The 26,700-nt window shown below is 37.3% G+C and overlaps 1 pseudogene; it reads left to right on the forward strand.

The window, feature by feature from the left end:
* LOC149172363 (uncharacterized) overlaps positions 1–26,700 on the forward strand; it is a 539,710-nt pseudogene that overhangs the window by 33,129 nt on the left and 479,881 nt on the right.

The following is a 26,700-nucleotide window of genomic DNA, read 5'->3' on the forward strand; positions in this document are numbered from 1 at the left end:
GAGCTTTTTCTTGAGTGTAGCTATGTCATCATTATTTTTCGTTATCAATCTTTTGGCTGCTTTAACATCTTTGGGATCATGTCCCAAATCAATCACTAGGTCTTCCAATGTTTTTATCTTGGTGTCCTTAGCTTGAGAAGAGGCTTTTTCCAACTGTAACTGTGCTATAGTATTACTCAGATAATTCTGCAACTGATGTGTAGTGATGGCTTTACTGGTCAATGTGGAATAGAGCATCTCACCTGTTTGCTTATGGAGCTTAATCTGATCAATTGGGTGGATGTCTCTAGCAAGAACTTCAAAATCCATTTTTAAATAATCATCCATGGACTTTGGTTGCTATACTGTTGGCTTTAAAATGCTCATCTGCATCTTTCCCTCTTTGATGTCAAAGGCTGACATCAACCTTGTTTGGTTTGTAGGAGCCATTCTTAGATATTGGGCATAGGTTTGAGCTTTGAGCTTCTCATTCCTAGCCTTAATCTCTTTGTACTTTTCTTTCAAATCTTGGCTCTGCTCTGAAGCTGGCCTTAGTAATGACACTTCTACACTTTGCTGCCTGCTTAGTGCCTATGTTTGGGAGGTAGATGGTGTCTCCCCTGCTAGTGTTGTCTGTACTGTGTCACTTCCCCCAGTTGCTGTGTCACTTCCTATCTCTTCATATTCCTACTCGGACATATGATTCAATCTCTGCCTCTTTACATATACCTGGTTCAATGGCACTGTAGAGGGGCTAGCCTCATTTCGACTTCTTTTTTGACTTCTCTCCTCATTAAGAGGGGTCTACAATACTGGAGGGTTGCCCATGTTTGTATTAGTCTAGGACAACTCCTCAGAAATGCTTTGTGACCCTGAATCTTTTCCCTGTCTTGAAGTCTCTGGTTGACCTGATGTTTGTGCACTATGCTCCTGTGCTGGTCCCTATGAAGATTCTCTAGGCACCTGTACAAAGGAATCTTGATTAAGTCTTCTTTCCAAATCTTTCAAAACATTTTCTATTTCAACTTGTATACTATCTCAATCTACAAGTGTTCCCTCCACCAATTCATTTTGATTTGCATATTGTTCTATCTCTGGAATTCTATGATGGATGTAGGGGGACAACTTATTTTTCTGCCTTCTGTTGCAGATAAAGCTGTGTGGGTCATAGGCCTAGATAAAGCTTTGTTTCAATCTTAGTTTTTGCAACATTTCTTTTGCTTCATGCCCAGCCTCTTTGTTGTTACAAATGAAAGGCCCTAAGTGATCGTTGATTCTTAGCTGGGTTCTCTTCTTGTTTCTCACAAAATGTATTTCATCTGAATTAATCATTTACCTGTAGTACTCCAGGGCAAATAATCTCATTGGGAGATATTTTGGAAGTTTGTATGGGGGCAGCTCACACCCATAGATCCTGATTTCTGTATGGTTTTGGTATAGATACCAATCCCCTACTTTGTACTATTTAGATAGCTGAAGCACCCTCTTAATGTCTGCACTGATTCTGAGGGGAGGGCTTCCTAGCAGTAATGTGACCACTGGATGTACAAATAAATCAATAAAATCTGTGTATGTATTGGAGGTGTGGAACACAGGGGTCCAAAAAATGACTGACCTAGGACTTCCTTTAGTATCAAGCTTTTGTATAGAAAATGGGAACTTGTCACTTTGGTAATAGATAAATAGGTGATACAAGACTGAAGAGTACTTGAACACTCTTTCATTCTCAAATCTCATGAATTGATCATGTATCTTTTCAGCAATGAACTTGGCATAATCAAATTTCACCGATGGAGGCTGACCAGGGGTAAAAATAGACAAGTAAGCAAAAACCAGTTCTTCAACATACTCACTGGTGGAGAAACCTAAAATACATGAAATCATGGAGATGATGTCCCTCCCTAACTGAGAAAACATGGTTGAGACATAGGGTGGAGGGTTTTTTGGCATGTATTTCTCTGCAAATATGAAGGTTTGTAGAATTTGGGTTTTTCTCTCACTGGACAGCTTTGCAAACCTATCAAGCAGGTCAGAAATAGTAAGTGGAGTTAGGTTTTCTTCATTTGGCAACTAGAGCATCTCATTAATAGACTCTGTTGTGATTGTGAACAAAATCCTTTGGTCCGCAGACATCACAGCCCTCATGTTGGGTTCATAGTTCGCATGGCAGTAGTGGACAATTTCAGGAAACACATGTACACTTGGAAACTGGTATTTTGGAAAATTCAATTCCCATAGACCTATTTTATCTGCCTGATTCAGATAATTGTCTCTGTTGTTTGTAGTGAAGTTTCAATGGGGATTCTTCCAAACTAATGTCTTTAATTTGAAAATATTTGTCAGCTAAGGCGAGGTGACCTAAATCTTGATGAGGGGCACTCAATGGCATGACATTCAGGGCAACCGGAGCTTCCATCCTTGGTTCTTGTGGATTCAAGCAAGAAAGTTGGGGGTTTCAAGGATTTTAGATAAAAAGTTGTTTGTGGAAGCCTTTGGACTGAGAAACAAATTAATTGTATTGAACTACTTGAGTTTAGAGTAATTTGGTGGAGGTTTTACTACGAAAATAGGGTTTCTGAGAAGGAAATGCAGTAAATACCTGGTTATGGTTGACTGAAGGGACAAATGGCTGTGGTGCATGCTTTGTTGGGCGTGCACAGTAGTCTGCAGTGGTCTGGAGTTCAGCGATTGATGGTGGTTGATGGTTTGGAGTGAGCTACTGGTCTGGACGTAATCTGTGCATGCATGGAAGGCAGAAGTTTCTTTTCTCAGTAAAAGGAAAAACAATGAATATTTTTGTTTTTATGCGCTAAGTCAATGACTTTTGGCGGGTGAATGGGAAAATGACAGTTGGCGCCAACTAGTCGATGGGATACTTTGTCGTTTAGCGGAGGTGGTAAGCAGGATCTATCACACTGCTTTTTGACACTTGGTGGTATTGTTAGAGGTTTGCCTGATGCCATTCATCGGGTGACACGTTGCATCAGGGTGAACAGTAAAACCACTCACATTGGGCGAGTAAAGTTTGGCGTCGGAGGCCGCCCGATATGAGCGTCAACTGTTGGATCTGAAGGAGTGAGATCGCATGGTGATCGGGGTGCAGATGTGATAGGGAGTTAATGGAGGGGCCCAATGGAATAATCAAAGTAATTAAAATGACTTTAATTATATCGGGGATGATATGATTGGATGAATAAAGGATTAAGGAACTTTAATTACATCGGGGATGATTGTATTGGCAGAGAGGCTATTAATTAATTCAGGTGATTAATTAATCCCTTTTTAACATGTCGGGGGGTTTTAGCTCTTAATTAATCGTGGTTTGATTAATTAATCCAACTTAATTAACTTTATTATGGTTTATTTTCCAAACAATCGGGAGAGGATATATATTTATTTTGGGATTTTTATTAATAATACGAGAAAGGGTAATTTGTTTCGGGAATTAAACAAATAATAAGAATTAAAAGTTAATATGACCATGGAAAAAGAAAATGCGTTAAGTAAATGTTTTTTGAAAATACATTCATCATCCAACATTATGTCTTAGGCTAAAATGTGTTTGGGGGGGTTTTACAAAGAACCATTTATTTTTCCTATGTAAAAGAGTGATTTTACCTTGGAAAAGGATTTGTAGGGAATGCATGAATTATGAAGGGGGTGAATTTTGATGAAGGGGCTTTAGAACTTAGGCCTTACAAGTTATTGGGCCGAGGGTCCTGTCCCTCCAGAAGTCAGAGAAATGCTCTGAGCCCCTTTAACTTTCAGGTTGTTGGTGCCTTCAGTACTTAGTAAAATTTAGGGAAAAATGAGTGAGGAGGTTAATTAGTCTGACTTTTGTCTATGATGTAAATGTCTTCATTGTCATCCATATCTTTAAGTGCTTTTGATGATGAAAGTATATGACTTGATCTCTCGATAATCATTCATTATACACAATTCTGCAACCATTCATCCACTTACCCTACTTACTCATCCTACCATTTTTTCTTCTTTTTATTAGGGTGCACTTAAACTGGCAAACCCTTATCAAACTTTCTTTTCTTTTACATATAGAAATCTATCTAAGTCTAACCTCATTACATCTAAGGGCTCAGATTAAACTATTGACCTCCTTTTATTCACTCTACCTATCTACTTATCTGCCAAGATTAAACAGTTTGGTCAGATTTTTATTCTCTATCTCTAAGCATGAAATTCAAAACACGAAATAGCCAAGTTTACACTGTTTGACTATTCATGGATTGTGGCATAAGGCAACAAGCTACACAAAATCATTATTATATAGAAAAGTAAATAGTAGTGGCATTTGGACTTGCACACTTTCATGGTCTTTTTGTTCATTTTTTCAATTTTTTTTTCTTTTGACCTTTTCATTCTTTTTGTCCTTTTATTCTTTCTATGACATACCCTCTTCACATTTTTTTTTTTGAATATGGAAAGCATTTGCAACAAGCAAATTTATGTACATATTTTAGAGCTAAACCAAGTCAATCATGATATATGCCACCTATTAGTATAGGAACATAACACATACCAGAAGTTGACCCAAAGTTAAGACTTCGAAAATTAATCGGATTATCATTTTGATTTCTCCTTTGATAAGTTAATGCCTTGTCCTTAGCGATTTCAAGGACTCGCTTAGGTAGAGGTTTCTTACCAAAGATTTTAACTAAGACATCAGTTTCTTGACCAAAATTATTGATACTATATGAAGACGTGAAAGGTTTGACAAGTTTACTATTCCCCTTGACCTCTTCCCAATTTTCCTGCGATAAATGATATTCTTTACCAACCACGTTTATCTGGTTGCTTGTCCCAAGCATCTCATAATGCATGATTCTCTTTATAACAGGATAAGTGGCTTCTTCATGAAGCTCATCACATGCTCTACAATAAGGCAGGGTCTCCTCCATAAGATTATTCGTTTCAAGAGGGTCAGGAGGACTATGCTCACTAGACTGACCTTTCCTCTGCCAATTCTTTCGATTATTATTAATATTCTGACCCCTAGGTTGATGATTTTGCATTTGAGCTCTTTTCATTTGAATCAACCTAGATAGTAATGTAGTTATTTCATTAGCATGATCAACAATCATCCTAGCTTGATTTAACTCCATATTTTTCAATTTTTTAAGAAATTTTTGCATAGGTTCTTCTTCAGATTCCTTTTCTTTTCCATGAGGTTCTTTTTATTTAACATCAGATCTATCAAACCTAGGAATTTCATATTTTCCAGAAGCCTTCTTATCTTTTTCCAGCTCTAAAGCTGTGAGTTAACAAGCCTTGTAGTCAACAGGCTTGGATCTTCTTAGCTCATAAGAAGTGTCAGGATTGAAAGCATCGAGATAATATTCTAGAAGCATTTTCTCAGTTGGTTTATAATCAATAGATATCTCTTTAAGAATACCATTAAACCTTTTATTATAATTTTCACACGTCTCATTTTATTTCTTTTTAATGACGCTAATGGCTTTTTCTAAAAATCGATCTTCTTTCTTATCACCAAATTTCTCTCTAAAAGCATTAAGGAGGGAATCAAATGAATCAATGCTATGATCAGGCCTATCCCTAAACCAATCCATAACATCTTGCTCAAGGGTTAAGACAAAGGATTTCATTTGCACATCCTCATAATTATGAGCATTAGTGAATTTAGCCCACCAAGTCTGAAAAGCATATAAATGATTTTTAAGAGTGATTGCATTATTTCCTTGGAAAGCGGGCAACTTGTCTATACCAATATTAGGAAGGTTATGGGGATAACCCTGGATGTTAGCAAAGTTAAGAGGTTCATAGATATCCATGATGTCTGGAACAGGAGGATTCAAGAAGAGTGAATGGATGTCACAAAGAGCTTCCTAGCCGATATTGTCAAGAAGTGTACGAGAAGAGAGCTTGTGTAATCTAGCTTTGATATCCCTTGTAGGATCCTGAGCAGGATCAGTTAAGTTTCTTGGGTTCCTCCTTGTACATGCCCCTGTAGAAGATGAAGGAAGTGGAGTCACCACCCGGACAAAAATCTCACTTAGACATAGAAGATGATATGATGAAAATGAGATGAATATGAATGCCTGAAGATGAAAGGATCGAATGATGAAAGAGATTAAGAGGACCAAGGACAAAAAAAGCCTTTCCCCAGCAACGACGCCAAAAAATGTTGTCGCACAAAGTGTCCAGGCACCATGACAACGATCAGAGTAAGGGCTGTCACTCTAATCCTTACTCTGTTTAGACTCTCTCCTAGACAAGTTGAAGGGGGTAGTCCCTAGGGTGGATAAATGAAGGTAGCCTGGTTAAACCAAGATGGATAGATCTAATAATTAAGATAAATAAACACAACCACAAGATAGAAATTCTTTTTAGACCAATGCCTTAATGTTCAGTTAACCATAAACCAAACAAAAAAATTTATTCAGAGCAAAATTAGAGATGTAATAGAAGTGACGATCATGAACAATTAGATAAAAAATGCTCAAAACTTTAGCATGCAAAAGATTCTAGAAATTAAAGAGCATGAAGAACTATCAAATTTAAATGCTAAGCAATATAAGATACTAGATTTAAAATGATTTTCTTTAATGACCCAAATCTAGGAAATTTGTCAACTTTCCTATAGTCAATCCTTAAATATGATTTAAGCATGTTTGACCATAGATAAATCAATACCACAAAATTTTACCCTTTTTAATTTTCAAAGTAAAAATCACTTTAATACGAAAAGATACCAAGAAGTAATTTTAGGTTAACAATTTAATTATTCTTTAGGCGATCTTCTAATGTATTAAGCTCATAATAAAATTTAATGTGGTAAATGTTTAATTAAAATTTTTAATGTGACAAAAATTAAATTCAAAAGGTTTAAAAATTTAAATTTTTAAATGTGAGAGCATAAGTTACCTTTTGATATAACTCCTTCGAAATTTCAAAGGCACACAAAAAAATTGATTTTTTTGTTTTTTTTTTTATATGAAACAAAATCAAAATAAAAAAAAAAAGAAAAAAAAAGAAGAAGAAGTCAAAAGAGGAATCAAAAAATAAATAAAACTAAAGTAATAAATTAAAAACAAAATTTTAATTTTTAGTTTTCTTTTAAGTTTAAATGCAAAATCAAAACAAAAAATGAAATGTAAATAAAATGAAAAAGCAGCCAAAAAAAAAAATTAAAAAAAAATGAAATTTAAATAAAACTTAACCTAAAACATAAAAACATGAGATATAAAACAAAATAAACAAAAAAAGGAAATGAATGTTCATTTGTTTGCAGGTCTGGTAGTGATGTATGGGAGCGAGGAGCTTTCGCAGAAAGTTGAAGGCAACAGAGGGAGATGGAGCTATTGCATGCAACGGAGAAGGGATCCACGCGCAAGTGTATGGAGGGCACGTTGGCAGTAATGGCAGTGGTAGGAGGGATTGTAAGAAGGACGTACGGAGGAGACATGGTAGGTCGAGGAGCCATGAGGAAGAGGAAAATGACTAGAGGGCAGCAATGAATAAATGAAGGTCGAGGGAGCTGCGACAAGCGGTTTTGTACTATGGGATGAGGAGCTGTGAGGTTGCAGGTTGAGGGAGGAGATTCGGATGGGAAGAATGTAGTGATGGCAACAAACAAGGTTTTGAGGGGTTGTGATAGTGCATCAATTTTTTTTTTTGAAATTTGCAGTAGATGGAAAACCCCCGACAACAGAGAAAAGAGAGGCTTCCTACCCTCGAGGGCCTAGATCTGGCATCAAATAAAAATTTCCCTTTCAGATCTGTACCTACAATAACAAAAACAAAACACCCACAAACCAGATATACAAATAAAATTGAAAACCCCAAAAACCCACATTAGAGAAGTACAATAATTATAAGCTGAAGGCACTAAGTAGCCAGATGTTGCACAATTTTTATTTATTTTTTTAATTTTAAAAGGAGGTGCTAACTAGAAACTCTCTTGCATCACAAAAAAATCTTATGATAAGCCCGAAGTTAATTTAGTTGGGCTCTTCAGAAAATATGGGTTGAGAGTTAGCTGGTCCAACTAAAAACTTCTCCTAACGCTCGATGATCTAAATCAAGATTTCCCTGCAAATCTTGATCCAACCATTAAAAATAGAGTGAGAAAATAATAATAAAACTTAGACAAATAGAGATACTTGCTATTAAGTTCATAATTTAAATTATTATTCAAACCCTAGCGACTGAGCAAGATACTTGTACTCAAATCACTCTTCAAAAGCTATCATCAATGGCTTTAGAAAAAATTATGAATGAAATAAAATATCTTACAACATTTCCATGAAGAGTAACACGAGCAGAATTTAACCCCAAAGTCTTTCTTTATTATCTAGAGAAAAAGATTACATAAGAGCTTCTTGCTTAACACATGACTCATAGATTGGATAGATCAACTGACAAATGACCTACTACTAAAAGATAAATCCTCTAACGGCTAGTTCAAGTGATCCTTGTCAAAATAATCTCAATCGTTGATGAAGAACAAAATTTCTTTTAATCTCATCTGTCGAAATATTTTATTTTTGAGGAAAATCGAATTGTTCATTTAAATGCATTTTAATTAACTAAAAAATAGAATTTTTGAGTTAATTCCCCAAAAAATTGACTTTGACTTAATCCCCAGGGATCAAAGGTTTAAAATTTATCAAAATAATTAATTTACCTTAGTCCTGGGACCTCTTAAAATTTATTTTTTTAGGACTACCTTTGGAGAATTTAAATATACTTAGTACTTAGAATTAATTAAATTTCTATCTTAGGATTTTAATTACTTTTGAGCTAAAAAATTTAACTAATTAGCCTATGAGGGGATAAATTATTTTTCCAACCCTCAAATGTTTAGCCATGGTTTTCTAATTATGAGGGACCATGCATTAGACATTTTACATCATGATTTACATATTTTTTACATCATAAGGTCAAAAACCCATTTGTAATAGACCCTCACAGACTACCCATCTCTGCGACACAAGTATAATCCAATAGACCAAGTAATTTGTAATAAAATATTCTAACCAAATAGTTAGGATTATTCCCAAATTACTTTTACATAAACTCAATCTAGAACACTAGGACTCACCTAAGATCCCAGCAACAAAATCCATTCCAACTTTGGGGTAAGACTGGAGGGAAAAACTTTGCCGACCATACGAGAATGGATCAGTGAGATAAAAAACCTCCTAGAATGGAGATCGTCACTAGAAAGGTAGGTTTACCTAGGTTGTCACATCCATGAGACAGTTTTGCTGAGATTATTTACATTAAATACATGCAGAATGGGTTTACATAACATATTAGAAGTCAAATTGTTGATGATAGCTGAATGACACGGACACATTGATGAAGCGCTATCCATTTTGTGAAAAAAGGGGATGTATTGCTATGGTTCATTGACACGTAGTGGTCAACATCTCGCTCTACTTGGGGACACTTTTCTGCACCAGAGGAATGTGAGAATCTAGAATCTGAATCCACACAACAAACGAGATAACATAAGTAGCGTCCATCCAAAAATCATCATATAATATTAAACACATGAAAAATATAAGCTCTTCATTTATTAACTAGTCTAGTAACATAAATCTGACATAACTACAAAATGAAATGCTGAAATGAAAGGGTGAAGGGTTAGGAATACAATACAAAGTATGCCAAGTGGCATCAAATGTCCTCTTTGAAGTACAGTTTGAGCATTTGGCCATTCGCAGGTAAATCCATTGGTTTGCCTTCCAACGTTCTCAAATGGAATGAGTTGGGTCTAGCAATGCCTCGAATGGTGTATGATCCTAGCCACAAACTATCAAATTTGTTATGCTTTCTTGGTTTTTCATTCTTTCGATCCTACAATAAGACCATATCTCCAACCCGCAAAGATCTAGGATGAGACTTTTTGTCGAAGATTTTATTAATGTTAGATTGATTCTTAAACATATTATCAAAATCCTTCCTACGAGCTTCATCCAACTCTACAAGCTGATCAATCCTATTTTGTACAATAGTTTTATTGTTAGTAAAGTGTTGAAAGAGTTGGTAACCTAGCAATTTGAGGTGCACCACCAAAGTTGCATCTAGGCCATAGACTAATTCAAAGGGACTTTTACCAATAACTTTCTTTTTCGTTATCCTATTTGCCCACAAAGCATACTTGATTTTACTGTCCCAAGATCGCTTATTATCTCCTACTATTTTCTTGATAATGGTTATGAGATTTTAATTACTTGATTAAGCTAGGCCATTAACTTGAGGATAGTAGTTAGATGAATGAGATAACACAATGCTGTACTTAAAACAAAATGATAAACGTTCCATAGAACTGAAAGCCTTAGCATTTTTAGTAGTGATCTTGGCAGGGACACCAAATCTAGTAATTATTTGATTTTAAAGAAAGTCCATAATGACCTTTTCAATGGCATTCATAGCTGGAATGGCTTCTACCCATTTTGTAAAATAATCAGTAGCAGTCAAAATCCATGAGTAGCCATTGCTATAATTTTCGTGGAATTTCCCTATGAAATCTAGATCCCAATGCTGAAAAGGAGCCTCAACAACCAGAGGTTGAAAGGGCAGGGAAACTAGCTTCTGCTTCCTAGTGAATAGTTTACAGGCCTGGTAACTTCTGACAAATTTGTGCACATCAATAAAAATTGAAGGCGAGTGATGTCCAACTCTAAGGATTTTGTGGGCAGTAGTTCTAGCAGCATAATGCCCTCCACAAAATCCAGAGTGAAACTCGGAAATCAACTTTTTAGACTCAATTTCATCAACACATCTAAGTATAACTCCCTCTGTATTTCGCCATCCAAGGCCATCCTTCATGAGGCAATACTTAGAAGCCTTTAATCTAAGAGCTCTTCTTTTAAGAGCAACTAAATGGTTAGGACATGTAAGATTCAACAAGTAAATATAATAGCCTTATACCATTCATGCTCTCCTAACCTTTGCAGCTTAGGTGAAGATGATTCGTTAAGAAAAATCAAACCAAGAGCTTTTTCATTAATTTCAGTTAACATCTCGGCTAAACCTTGACCCTTAACCAACTTGGTGGGTTTAATTTCCCAATCATATTCTTGAATTTTCGTTACCCACCTAGCATGGGTCCCTAAGCAATCAATTTGAGTTAATATATCTTTGACAATGGAATGTGGGACGAAAGCTATGAATTTGGAATATCCCACATATGTCCTGAAATGCTTAAGAGATTTAACTAAGGCATAAGCTTGATTTTCCATGGTAGTGTAATTAAACTCAGAATTCTAGAGTGCTCTACTCTTGAAGGCAATACGTTGTTCTTGCCCATATTTCTTTTTCTGAAGTAAGACACCAACAACGGTATCCTCAGAAGAAAAAGAGAAAATCATGAAATCCTTGGAATAATCGGAACTGATTAGAACAGGAGCTTTGGCTATAGCATTCTTTATTTCTTGAAAAGTCTTTCTACTATTTTCTTTCCACAGAAATTTTGTGTCTTTTTCAGAAGACTTTGAATAGGCTTCGCTAATTCTGCATAATTCAGAATAAATCTTCTAAGTAAATTTATATTTCCTAAGAAATACTAGAGGGATTTTAGATTATAGGGCAGAGGAATCTTTTGAATTGCCTCAACCCTTTCAGGATCAATCTTGATCCCATCCTTTGAAACTAGGTGCGGCGCAGCAGCATTGCAACAAAGTTGGGCACATGCATCCTATAACTGGAGTAGCAGCTCCTACAATATGTGATGAGTAGTCCATGAGTAAATGTAAGAAGCAAGATGGCTTTCAAATTCTTTGCCTGATACTTTCCTTTCTTTTGGGATAACTCCAATTTTCTTTTATAAATCAAAGATGGTGGTTTGGGGGTTACAAAGGCGGATGGTTCATTTGGGGCATAGCGAACTCAATTTTGTCTGTCTGTAGGCAACTTGCTGATTTCATGCACGTAAGGTTATTCCTTCCAAGAATTATGTGACCAAGTAACTTCCCTTCAGTTACCCCAAAGATAGATTTAGCAGGATTTCAGGAAATGCCAAACTCCCTACATTTGTCAAAAGCTTGCCTAAGATGACTTATATGATTAATACAATTCTTAGAAAAGATAGTAAGGTCATCTTGATATATTTCAATTAATTTTCCAATTAAACCCTTAAAAGAATAATCCATAGCCCTTTGGAAAGTACCCCTAGCATTCATTAAACCAAGAGGCATTCTTATGTATTCAAATGTTCCCCATTGTGTGGTGAAAGTTGTTTTATATCGATCCTCCTTTTTTACCCATACTTTATTATACCTGGAAAAACCATCTAACAATGACATTATCCCGGATCCTATCACTCTTTGCAACATGGTCTCGATATTAGGCAAAGGGTAATTATCCTTTTTACAAGCTTAATTAAGGTTTTTGAAATTGACACACAATCTGATCATACCATTCTTTTTCCTAACGATCACCAGATTTGAGCACCATGTAGAATTCCTAGTTTGAGCAATAATGCCAGCAGCAAGCATCTTTGTGAGCTCCTTTTGGACTAAGGGGGCCAATTTAGGATTTATTTGTCTAAGTTTCTGACAAAATGGCTTAGCATTTTCATCTTTTAAGGGAATAGTATGTTCCATAACATCTTCCCTATAGCCTTTTAATTCATCATACGAAAAAGCTAAAACATCCCTATACTCACGAAGTAAATTAAATAATTTCTTTCTTTCATCATCATTAGTACCTTTACCAATATTAATAATTTTAGGATCTTTAGATGTACCAATGTTTACTTGGAGAAACCCTCCAGGATCAATTTTATTTTCCTCTTTCTTCTTAACAGCATCATGCTGGTCAAAGTGTTTCTCAAGAGCAACAACATTCTGAGGAGTAGGATTTAAAATATCTTCATCGTTATTAGGTCCATCCTCCTTAGAATTTACTTGAAAACCCTGAAACTCATCCAAATTGTCTAAGAAGTGAATAATCTTTCTTTCATCATTAAAGACCTGCCAATGCTTAGAATTATCTGGCATAGAAGGGCTGAAATGATTTCCATCTTAATTTTATCTTCAATTAAATTACTAGATAACTGCATGGTGGTAGCAACAACAACTAAATCATCAGCCAAACTATTTTGCTCCCTTGGGATAGCTTCAAGGTTAATGGCGTCAAAATATTCTATGGTATCCCACAAAACATTCCTATAATTTTTTAATCTTTGATTTTTACATGTAAATTTATTTTTGATTTGTGTGATAACTAAATCTGAATCACCCTTGATACTTAGAAATTTAACTTTCCAGGCTTTTTCCAACGCATTGGTGGGAGGAGGGACCAGAAATAGCATGGATGTAGAGGGAGCTGTCGTACAGATGCAATAGTGGCAGTGGCAGGGCCATGGGTAGTAGTATAGGATGCATCAGTGCAGAATATGTTGGTCTGGGAGGCCTAGCATCAGTATAGGGACCGATGCTGGATAATCAGGGTGATGCTCAGTATGGAGTATTACTAGAGCATAGTCCTCGCCAAGAGGGAGTGTTGATTTGGGGTAGCATCAGATGTTCTCTAGCCATGAAAATTGGTGGAGAGGCTAAAGTACAAGAGTTCTCCAAGACCCAGAAGTGGTTTGGGTAGATTCTAATCTGTTTGGGAGATATTAAAATAATTAATATTTTTAATGGAGTTCCTAAAGCTAAACTTAGGAAAAATAAAATATTAATGGGTATTAATATAAAACTAGGTTAGAATGTTCCAAAAGTCATGGATCAAGCCAAATATAATCTTAGTCATTGATTAGATATTTAATCTCAACTGTTGATGGACCAACGAGAAAAGTATAAGAGGAGGCTTGAGGGTCAGTTGGAGAATACACCAGAGAGATCAGTCATTCTATTCTCTAGAGTGGGGTTTGCTAAGAGAGATAGAATCAATGATCAGCAGTGAGGGGCAGTGAATACATAGTAGAGAGGTATAGTTGGTACTAGAGAGACAGTGCAAAGCCCAAAGAGGTTGACGCAGAGGCAGCCAGGAGAGGCCAGCATGTGAGACACAAAGGGTTTAGGGGCTGACGCAGAGGCTCTAGAAGTTGATGTAGAGGCTAGCAGAGCTGACGTAGGGTCAAGAGGCAGCACTGGATGGATTTTGTGGGACATAATGGATACTGGTGAGCATAATAGGGTGACGTAGTCCCTATCAGAGTGATGTAGAGCAGTGGGAGCTGCAATTATTGTTGTGGGAGTGTTCATTCGGTGATTAATGAGCTAGAATATCTGTCTTCGAGGAGACGTACTATTGCCGAGGGAATTCTTTGTTGTGTGAGCCATCTCTGGTACCCTAGTTGTATTCTGAAAACTGCATAATAATAAAACCTTCAGAATAGCTGCACTAGTTTTCCCACATTGAATTTTTCTGGGGACATTGGTCCAAAAATAACAGTGTCACTTGTGTGCTTATTTTCTTTCAGTTGATGATCCGTAGATGTTGATACTATACTTGTGTTTATTTTTAGTATTTACATGGTAAATAACTTGTTAAGTAATTAAACAAGTAGGAAGAAATAAACCATATTGTAGAAGAAGAATTTCTAATGGGTTAAACTTAGAAATTCCAACAATGGTATCAGAGCGAGGTTGCAGATCACAGGATAACTGAAGGCATCAACTAGCAGAGGATTAGCAGCAGATTCAATTGTCCCAAGTGACAAAGTTGATCCATGCAGAAGGCGATAGAGGAAGGAGTGATGCAGAGAGACTACATCATCATTCTAGGCCAGAGAGAGGCAAAACAGAGGCTAATGGAGGCAGAATCAGGCTCACGCAGAGCCATGTAGAGGCCAGGAGGGCTGATGCAGTTGGCTAGGGGTGTTGATTTGTCGGTGCCAGGATTGCGTAGAGCCAAGTGGCTAAATCATTCATTTGCTGAGGTATAGGAGGTTGCGAGTAATTTGCGGAGTGAAGCTAGTGGGGTACTGTGGTCAGAACAATACCTAACAGGGCAAGACCAAGGAGGAGGGATTTTGAGAAGGCAAATCAAGACTAAGAGGGAGTCCAAAAGAAAACTTCCAGACGGGAAGCTGAAAGACTCAGTAGGAGTCGAAAGAATAGCAGCATAATGGCCGTGTATGGACTGAGAGATCGGGATAGGTTGGACGGAGCATCCAACTTCGTGGTCTGGAAGGTCATGATCTTGTCCATTTTAGACAGATATCACATCAAGGACTTCACCTTGAAAATGAAAAGGATATGGCAAATGAGATGTGGGAGGCCCTGAAGAAATTGCACCAGCATACTTCTATGCAGTGGAATATGTTACTTGAAAACCAGTTGCGGTTATACCAGATGCAGAAGGGAGAGCAAATAGATGTCTTCTTCGGTCAATTGAAGGAGATCCGTGACTAACTAACTTCCATAGGGGCCATGCTAGATCAGGAATTGATGGTGAGGACCGCATTGAACGTAGTCTCAGAGGATTGGGAGGTATTTGTCCAGAGCATACTGGGCAGGTCGAGCCTTCCAGATTGGGAGGAACTGTGGGCACTCTTTGTCAAGAAGAGATTAGACGGGTGACCAAGGCAGGGAGTAGCGGCAAATGGGTCAGAGTCAAGAAGGAGGAAGAAGAGGATGTAGCTCTAGAATTTGCGGGGAAGCAGGAGAAGAGAAAGAAGAAGGATCTCTCCAAGGTCAAGTGCTTCCGTTGTGGGGAACTGGGCCATTTTACAAACCATTGTCCTAGGAAGAAGAGCAAGGGAGAAGCTTCGAGACTAAGGCAGCACAAACTAGGGTGGAGAAAGAAGTCGAGGAGGATGACTATTGTGCCATGAATGCTCATGTGACACTTGAGAAGAAGTGGGGAGACATTGAGTTGTAGTCAGGAGGACTACAGGGAATGAGGGGCAGGATCCTTGAGGTACCCAACCTCTTGGATTATATCTTGCTAACGGAGACCCAAAGAGGAGTCACAGGACTGGTAGATGTTGTAGAGATAGATGTGGATGGAGCGACAGAGAGTGCTACAGTGTAGGAGTCCCCGGACAGCATGAGGCTAGCAGGCTACAATAGTGCAAGAGGCACAGGAGTGTTGCACCAGTGCAGGATGGCACAAAGAGGTGTGCAACGGTGCGAGATGCAGGGAGTTGTTGCAGCAACCCAAAGGTTAGTAGAGGGAGCACTTGTTAGTGGAAGAGGGAGCTTCAGCATCAGGAGTGTCTCTAGCCTAATAGGGATGTCAGAGTTGTGTGGATCAATTAGTTACTTCTCAGTAACTAAGTTGCAGTGCAATAGTTAGCAGTGGTAGTGCTATAGGCAACACGATGCAGCATGATGAGAGGCTGGCGCAAAGGCTCCAAAAGTTGATGCAAAGGCTAGCAGAGATGATGCAAGGTCAAGGGGCAATGCTAGAGGGATTTCATGGGATAGTCTGGGTGTTGGTGAGCTGGAGAGGGTGATACAGTCCCTATCAGAGTGGCACAGAGCAGTGGGAGCTGCAATTGTTGCTGTGGGATTATTCATTCGGTGATTAATCAACTAGAATATATGTCTCCGAGGAGAGGTACTACTACTGAGGGAATTCTATGTTGGGTGAGCCATGTCTGGCACCCTAGTTGTATTTTGAAAACTACATAATAATAAAACCCTTTGAATAGCTGCACTAGTTTTCCAGCATTGGGTTTTTCCGGGGACATTAGTCCAAAAATAACGCTGTCACTTGTGTGCTTGTTTTCTTTCAGTTGATGATCTGTAGATGTTGATATTGTACTTGTGTTTTTTTCAGTATTTACATGGTAAATAACTTGTTAAGTAATTAAACAAGCAGGAAGAAATAAACTAGATAGTACAAGAAGAATTTCTAACGGGTTAAACTTAGAAATTCCAACGTAGATGTTGCACCATCAAAGTATAAATGTCGAACCTTATCTTTTAAATTACCCACATTTTCTTCAACCTTGGCCTCCAAGGCAATGATAGAATTAGACAAGATGGCATGATTCCCAAGTCTAGGTTGTTCACTTATGATTTCATTGTGGGGACTTTTAGGATCTTCCACATGGAATCTCCTTTCAGGCTCTTTGTTTAACTTAAGATATCTTTGACCATTAAGGGAAGTAATCATAGCATATGACCAGTTCATTTGTATGCTTCTTCCTAAATCAGAGGCCCATTTCTTAGAAAACAACATACCCTAAGCATCAGGCACATCAACCACAACTATGTCCATGACAATCATGATGTCAGGATAAACAGACATATGGACTTAGAAGTCTTTAATTAACTCATGAACTTCAATTTTCTTCGAATCCATGGCACATATGTTATAGTAAGGCCTCGATATCCTTAATTTAAGCTATTCCATGACTCTCTTAGTCATCACACAAGTAGAAGCACCAGATTCAAGTATGCAATTGTATAACTGATAATTGTTCACAAGCAAAGTAATGAAGAACAGAGAGTGTTCTTTATTATCAAAATCCATACTCTGCAAGTATATGGGAGCATCTTGATATAAAACCTCGTGAGGTTCCTCTTGAGATGCATTTATCTGGGTACTACTAATAGCATTCAATAACTTAATCCTTTGGGATGGGATCTTTATTATTTCGGTGACAGGGACTAAACTTATTAAACCAACCTCCTAAATCAATATTCATACTAGAAGCTGACCCAAAGTTAAGACTTTGAGAATTAACCGAATTATCGTTTTGATTTCTCCTTTGATAAGTTAACCCCTTGTCCTTAGCAATTTCAAGACTAGCTCAGGCGGAGGTTTCTTACCAAAGATTTTAACTAAGACATCAGTTTCTTGACCAAAATTATTGATATTATATGAAGACGTGAAAGGTCTGATAGGTTGACTATTTGCCTTGACCTCTTCCTAATTTTCCTGCAATAAATGTTATTCTTTACCAACCACGTTTATCTGGTTGCTTGTCCCAAGCATCTCTTGATGCATGATTCTCTTTATAATAGGACAAGTGGCTTCTTCATGAAGCTCATCACATGCTCTACAATAAGGCAGGGACTCCTCCACAAGATTATTCGTTTGAAGAGGGTCAGGAGGACTCTGCTCACTAGATTGACCTTTCCTCTGCCAATTCTTTTGATTATTATTATTATTCTGACCCCTAGGTTGATGATTTTGAATTTGAGCTCTTTCCATTTGAATCAAACTAGACTGTAATGTAGTTACTTCATTAGCATGATCAGCGATCATCCTAGCTTGATTTAACTCCATATTTTCCAAATTTTTAAGAAGTTTTTGCATAGGTTCTTCTTCGGATTCCTTTTCTTTTCCTTTAGGTTCTTTTTATTTAACATCAAATCTATAAAACCTAGGAATTTCATATTTGCCAGAAGCCTTCTTATATTTTTCCAGCTCTAAAGCTATGAGTTGACAAGCCTTGTAGTCAACAGGCTTGGACCTTCTTAGCTCATAAGAAGTGTTAGGATTGAAAGCATCGAGATAATATTCTAGAAGGCTTGGACCTTTTTTCTAAAAATCGATCTTCTTTCTTATCACCAAATTTCTCCTTCTTAGCTCATAAGAAGTGTCAAGATTGAAAGCATCGAGATAATATTCTAGAAGGCTTGGACCTTTTTACTAAAAATCGATCTTCTTTCTTATCACCAAATTTCTCTCTAAAAGCATTAAGAAGGGAATCAAATGAATCAATGCTATTATCAGGCCTATCCCTAAACAAATCCATAATATCCTGGTCAAGATTTAAGACGAAGAATTTCATTTTCACATCCTCATAATTATGAGCATTAGCGAATTTAGCCCACCAAGCTTGAAAAGACTATAAATGATTTTTAACAGTGATTGTATTATTTCCCTGGAAAGCGGGCAACGTTTCTATACCAATATTAGGAAGGTTATGGGGATAACCTTGGATGTTAGCAAAGTTAAGAGGCTCATAGATATCCATGATGTTCGGAATGAGAGGATTCAAGAAGAGTGAATGGATGTCACAAAGAGCTTCCTGGTCGAGATTGTCAAGGAGTGTACGAGACGAGAGCTTGTGTAATCTAGCTCTAAGAGCCCTTTCAGGATCCGGAGTAGGATTAGCCAAGTTGCTTGGGTTCCTCCTAGTACATGGCCCTGTAGAAAATGAAGGAAGTGGAGTCCCCACCTGGTCAGAAATCTAACTTAGACACAAAAGATGATATGATGAAAATGAGATGAATACGAATAGGTGAAGAGGAAAGGATCAAATGATGAAAAGAGATTGAGAGGACCAAGGACAAAAAAAATCTTTCCTTGGTAACGATGCCAAAATGTTTTGTCACACAAATGCGACAACTCTAAGAGTAAGGGTTGTCACTCTAATCCTTACTTACTCCATTTAGAATCTCTCCTAGACAAGTCAAAGGGGTAGTCCCTAGGGTGGATAAATGATGGTAGCCTATGGAACACGAGCTCTAGGAGACTTAAAGATGGACAACTTGATGAATGTGAAACAAGTCCTGGTTAAACCGAGATGGATAGATCTAACAATTAAGATAAATAAGACACAAACACAAGATAGAAATTCTTTTTAGAATAGTGCCTTAATGTTCAGTTAACCATAAACCAAATAAAAAAAGTTATTCAGAGGAAAATGAGAGATGTAATAGAAGTGATGATCATGAACAATTAGATAAAAAATGCTCAAAACTTTAGCATGCAAAAGATTCTAGCAATTAAATACCATGAAGAACTATGAAATTTAAATGCTAAGCAATATGTGATCCTTGAGTTAAAATGATTTTCTTTAATAACCCAAATCTAGGAAATTTGTCAATTTTCCTATAGTCAATCTTTTAATATGATTTAAGCGTGATTGACCATAGAGAAATCAATACCACAAAATTTTCCCCTTTTAAATTTTCAAAGTCAAAAACACTTTAATACAAAAAGATACCAAGAAGGAATTTTAGGTTAACAATTTAATTATTTCTTAGGAAATCTTTTAATGTATTAAGCTCATAAGAAAATTTAATGCGTTAAATGTTTAATTAAAACTTTTAATGTGACAAAAATAAAATTCAAAAGGTTTAAAAATTTAAATTTTTAAATGTGAGAGCATAGGTTACCCTTTGATTTAATTCCTTCGAAATTTCAAAGTTACACAAAAAATTTGAGGTTTTTTTTTTTTTTTTTTAATATGAAACAATAAAAAAAGTCAAAAGAGGAATCAAAACATAAATAAAACTGAAGTCATAAATTAAAAACAAAATTTTAATTTTTAGATTTCTTTTAAGTTTAAACGAAAAATTAAAACAAAAAATGAAATGTAAATAAAACGAAAAAGCAACCAAAAAAAAAAATGAAATTTAAATAAAACCCAACCTAAAACATAAAAACATGAGATATAAAACAAAATAAACAAAAAAAGGAAATGAATGTTCATCTATTTGCAGGTTTGGCGGCGACGTATGGGAGTGAGGAGCTTTGGCAGCATGTTGAAAGCAGTGAAGGGAGATGGAGCTGTTGCAGGCAATGGAGAAGGGATCCACGCACAAGTGAGCAAGGGTATGGAGGGCATGTTAGCAGCAATGGCGGCGGCAAGAGGGATTGCAAGAAGGATAAGCAGAGGAGAGGTGGCAAGTTGAGGAGCCACGGGGAAGAAGAAAACAACTAGAGGGAAACGATGAAGAAATGAAGGTCGAGGGAGCTGTGGCAAGGGTTTTTGTATTGTGGGATGAGGAGCTGTGAAGTTGTAGGTTTAGGGAGGAGATTCAGATGGGGAGACCGTAGTGATGGCAACATATAGGGTTTTGAGGGGCAGTGATAGTGCAACAAAAAAATAAATTTAAATTTGTCGCAGATGGAAAACCCCAGGCAACAGAGAAAAGGTAGGCTTCCAGGTATCAAATGGTACCCTAAAAAAATCCAGAACAAACCTAGAAAAATTTAATTTCAAACTAGTACACTTCTGCTTCAAATTTCTTTATAAAATCCGCAGATTTAAATTTTTCAAACCCTCGAACTATAAAAGGGAATAATGCCCCTGCAAAATGATATTGAGGCCAAATCTTACCCTCGAAGGCCTAGATCTGAATTCAAATAAAAATTTCCATTTCAGATCTGTACCTGCAATATAAAAAACAAAACACCTAGAAACCAGATATACAAATAAAATTGAAAACACCAAAAATCCATGTTAGAGAAATACAATAATTACAACCTGAAGGCTCTAAGTAGCTAGATATGTCATTATGTTGCACATATATTTTTTTAAATTGTAAAATGAGGTGCTAACTCGAAACCCGCATGCATCACAAAAAAATTCTTATGATAAGCCTGAAGTTAATTTCACTGGGCTCTTCATAAAATATAGATCGAGAGTTGGCTGGTCCAACTGAAAACTTCCCCTAACACCTGATTATCCAAATCAATATTCCCCTACAAAAATCGATCCAACCATTAAAAATAGAGCGAGAAAATAATAATAAAACTTAGACAAATAGAGATATCTGCTATTACGTTCAAAATTTAAATTACTATTCAAATCGCAGTGACTGAGCAAGATACCTGTACTTAAATCACTCTTCAGAAGCTATCATCAATGGCCTTAGAAAAAATTATGCATGAAATAAGACATCTTACATCATTCCCATGAAGAGTAACATCAACAGAGTTTAACCCTGAAGTGTTCCTTTACTATCCAGAAAAAATATTACATAAGAGCTTCTTGCTTAGCACACGACTCATAGATCTGATAGATCGACTTACAAATGGCCTGATATTTAAAGATAAATCCTCCAATGACTAGTTCAATTGATCCTTGTCAAAGTAATCTCGATCGGTGATGAAGATCAAAATTTCTTTTAATCTCATCTGTCGAAATATTTTATTTTTGAGGAAAATATAAATTATGATTTAAATGCATTTTAATTAACTCAAAGATAGAACTTTTGTGTTAATTTCCCCCAAAACTTGACTTTGACTTATTCCCTAGGGATCAAAGGTTTAAAATTTATCAAAATAATTAATTTACCTTAGTCTCATGACCTCTTAAAATTTCATTTTTTAGGACCGACGAATTTTTCCTTTGGATAATTTAAATTTACTTGGGACTTAGAAATAATTAAAGTTCTGGCTTAGGATTTTAATCATTTTTGGGCCAAAATATTTAATTAATTAACCTATGAGGGGATAAATTATTTTTCCAACCCTCAAATGTTTAGCCATGGTTTTCTAATTATGAGGGACCATGCACTGGACATTTTACATCATGATTTACATGTTTTTTACATGATAAGGGGGAACCCATTTGTAATAGATGATCACAGACTACACATTTCTACGACACAAGTATAATCTAGCAAGACCAAGTAATTTGTAATAAAATATTCTAACCAAATAGTTAGTTTTATTCCAAAATTACTTTTACATAGTCTCAATCTAGAACACTAGGACTCGCCTAAGATCCTAGTGACAAAATCCATTCCAGCTTTGGGGTAAGACTGGAGGGAAAAATACTACCGACCACCCGAGAATGGATCATTGAGATAGAAAACCTGCCACAATGGAGATCGTCACTAAAGGTAGGTTTACCTAGGTTGTTACATACATGACACAGTTTTGATGAGATTATTTACAGCATATACATGCAGAATGGGTTTACATAACATATTGGAAGTTAGGTTGGTGATGATAGTTGGATGACACGGACACATCAATCAGACCCTAACCCTTTTGCCAAAAAAGGGGGTGTATTTCTATGGGTTGTTGACATGTAGTGGTCAACAAGCCCTATTACCAACCACCTGTGGGTAGTGTATATAGGAGAAATTTTTTCTCCTAGATGCTCCTTAGTCAACAACCAACAGCCCCTTGCATCCCCAGATAGCTCAATGTGCCATTTTCAATGCCACAGTGAGCTAACGATGTGGTCCCTCGCCCATTTGTTATGAATGTATGTTTGAAGGTGGGCCTCCCGAGCCTTAAGGTATGACTTTTAATTCGTTTGGTTGAGTAATTTTGTTTACTTTTCATGGGCACTTTTGCACATGGATTGGTGGTTGGGGGGGGGGGGGAGATTTGGCAGAAATAGTGGGTTAGGTTTGTATTCTTTTCTCCATTGTCAGATTTCATGGTCAGCCTTGTATCCTAGTCCTGTGGGATTGCGTTTAGTGGCCATTAGCTTTAGCGATGGAACTACATGGGAAATCACAATTTTGGTTGTGTGGTTTCACTTCACAATACCACCTACATTAGTTCCCTTCCACTCCTTTTAGCCCCTTTCATCTCTTTTCCCATCTAAGACCACATGTGTCCACTTGGTCCACATAGGGTTAGCCTCCCTCTTCCCTTGTCCACAACTTGGGTCGGGCATGGAATGATGCCCTAGAGGTTGATGTAGCTAAAAAGAAAATAAAAGCATAATTTGGCCACTCTCAATAGGGAGTGTACCAAAAAATGCAAAAGATGGTTGGGGCATGAAAATTTATCACATGGGTAAAATCCAAACATGAGCTCTACCCCTTATCCATGGCCATCACCCTGGTTCCTATGGGCCCTAGATGAGCCCCATATATCATTAAGAAACCAATGATTGTCCCAACCCCTGGTGGGTGATGAACTACCCCCCCTTAAGGGGGTTTCCACTGCTATATACTACACATCATGCTCTCATCCCTTGGAGCCCCGAGTAGTTATGAAGAAAAATCAATCAAAGGAAAAAGGCATATGAAGAAGGGTGGAAAAACAAAGGTCAGGGTATCTCATGTACCATGATTTGCTCCCTCGTACACTGATATACCCAAGTGTGGGCTTCCATTATCATAGCTACCGTTGTACCATGTCATGTGGTTTGGATGATTCTACTGATCGCCACTCCATTCCATTATTATATCATTGACCACCTACCTCTTAAAGGATGTACCATGGGCATGTCCCCCATTTAGAGGTTGAAACCACCTAATAGAGTCCTTGGTTAACCCCCTATTGAGCTTGGAGACACTTGTACATGCCAAAGCCCACTATGGAAGGACATGCCACTTGGTCCACCATGCCCAGCTGGCTCCATAGTCGCACCATACACTTGGAAAATGTTCTAGTATGCCTCCCACTACAGGGAGAGGGCTTATGTCATTACTCCAACCCTTACAAATGGTCTACAAGCATATTTGTTCCATCTGGAGACCCATGAGGATGTCCTTGTTCCGCCACACCCACTTGGGAGCAGCATAGGTTCTTGATTGAAAAACAAGGGGCCAACCCCTTATCCACTATGTTTGGAGTCCATTTCTACATCATGGCACCCCTTGGACTTCATCAGGCCTCCTCAAAGGCCCAATGATTCACTTTGTTGTTCATTCGACCCTCTTGAAAGGTTTATCTTTACATTATTGATCTATTTGGGAAGCTTGTCACCAAAAGTTTTGTTATTATGTACACTATTTTATTTTAGGGGCTAAATTAGGCCAAATTAGCTAAATTGAATTCCTTAAGAAGTGTATAAATACAAGTGTGATGAATCATTTGGATAATCATCACTTGGATTGGGTTATTTGTTGTTGTGTGATTTTTGCTATCCCTTTTGGAGGATGAGTTTGGATGTTATGTATGAATTTTGATGTTTGGATATCTCAATCTTGTCTTGAAGCTTCATTATTGGCATAATTTGATAATTGGATATGCTCTTTTTATACATATAAGTACTCTTTTAATGCTTATTATTGTCATTTAATTTTTTCACATGATTGTTGCTAGGATCTTCGCTATACAAGTTTGAAATTTACTATTGCTCTATACGAAATCATGGGAATTTTGTTCTTTATAGCATTGCATCATGTCATGGGCCATGTATGAATGGGTGAATGTTCCTAGAGATAATTTATGGTAAATACATCTCGATAAGTCATCATTTATTGCAAATAGAAGTATAAAGTCCTTGCAAAAGTTGTTCTCATGCTCTAAATGCCATGTGAAGTTGTTGAATGCCTCCTTGATTGGGTGAATTCTTCCCAAACTATAAATTCCCCTTGACTCCATCTCTCCCAAAGGATAAGGCACTAATCCTCCATAGATGATCATTTTCAATGCTTATTCTTTTCACCTCCCTCTTTTTCTAGGCCTTAGCCTACATAGGTCACATAGTTCATCAGTTATATCATAATATAGCCATCCAAACACTTCGATTTTTGTTCCAAAACTGCATCGAGGTTTTCTCTAGAGGCCCTCCAAATTTGAAGCAAATCTGACAGTGGGATCTTGAGATATAGCAATGCCTAGCTCAAAGACTATTTCTTGCCCTAGGTTTCCCTTGGCTAGTGTCCTCATTAGGATCATTGAATTCAAACCTCAAAATCTATCCTTTGATCCCCTTCTCCTCCCTAATTAGGTAAAGTCCTTCATTGGGTGATCAACTCCATACCCTTGACCTTATTTTGGGTCCACTTAATGCCATGTGGTCCCACAACCTATTGATGCCAATTCCACAAAGATCATAGAAAGACCAATTCTCCTTAAGTATTTCTAGGTCTAGGAATCATCTTTGCAGGCTATATTCCCAAACCCTAGCCTCAAGATCCTCTTAGCCCTTCTTGGAGAGCATATCACCTTGCTTCCCGAGCAAGAAAACCATATAATTGAGTCTCTCTTGTGAATAGGCTTTAGGAATCACTCCCTGTCCTCTCATTGTTCCATTCATCTAGTGATTCCCCTTTATATTGGGTCTCCTCCCATCAGTGAAAGTTTGTAAAGAGCAGGGAGCTTTAGCTGAGGTGACAATGGGCTATCACTACATTGTTGCCCTTGACCTAGTAGTTTCTCTATAGGATTCCCTCCTAGGACCCTTGCTAGTTTGAGCAGTAATAGGCCCTAAGTGGCCCAATAAATTTGATAAGTCTCTATGTACTTTGTATCTCAGCTGAACAATTGATGAAATCTAATTGAAGAAGAAGAATTGAATTCTGGGTTTTCCCCCTTGTCTGGTTTTTCCCTTGTCTTCGACCAAATTCTGACATCTCTTTGATTGCATGATTTTCTTTTAATGTTCCTTTTACATTCCGCTGCATTATTGATGATGTTGTTCTTTCTATGTAGTTTCATATGATGTTATGAAGTTATGACGCTATGGGGTGAATTCAATGTGTAAATGATATAATGCAATTATCTAAAACAAAAAACACATACAACCATAAGAAAATTAACAAGTTGCTAGCAAATTATTAGAGTGGGCCAACAAAAGCTGCAAATTTTGAGCAATAGCTGCAAGGACAACAACACATGAGTACTATTACGAGTACGAGCACTAGCACTAGCTCAGGTGCAAGAGGTCTAGTGAGTTCACAACAGATGGAGTAGCAGGGGTAGGATGAGGAACATGGAGCTCCAACCACCACCAATGGAAGAAGAGGTAGAGAGGTGGTTTAGACATTTAAGGATGCGCAAGAGTTCATGGGATCACCTAGGGTGAGCACCAGAGAGCAAAAATAACTAGACAAGTACAAGGTGTTGGTGACAAAGGTCATTGACATAGAGACTTCCATTATTAGGAGGATGAAAAACATCAAGTGTGGCAGGATGCAATGGTGAACGAGTACAACTCCATCATGATCAATGATGTATGGGAGGTTGTGCCTAGACCAGTGGATATGTCTATAGTTAACTCTCGATGGATCTACAAGATCAAGTATGCTGCATATGGCAACGTGGAGAAGTATAAGGCTAGGTTAGTGGCCAAGGGATATGCACAGAAGAAAGGCATAGATTATGAGGAGACCTTCATACTAGTGGTTAGATACACTTCCATCGGTGTTGTGATATCTCTAGTAATGCAGA

Source organism: Pinus tabuliformis, chromosome 4_2 (assembly GCF_031772625.1).
Source record: "Pinus tabuliformis cultivar Carrire ecotype Pingquan chromosome 4_2, CPIR1, whole genome shotgun sequence".
NCBI lineage: Eukaryota > Viridiplantae > Streptophyta > Pinopsida > Pinales > Pinaceae > Pinus > Pinus tabuliformis.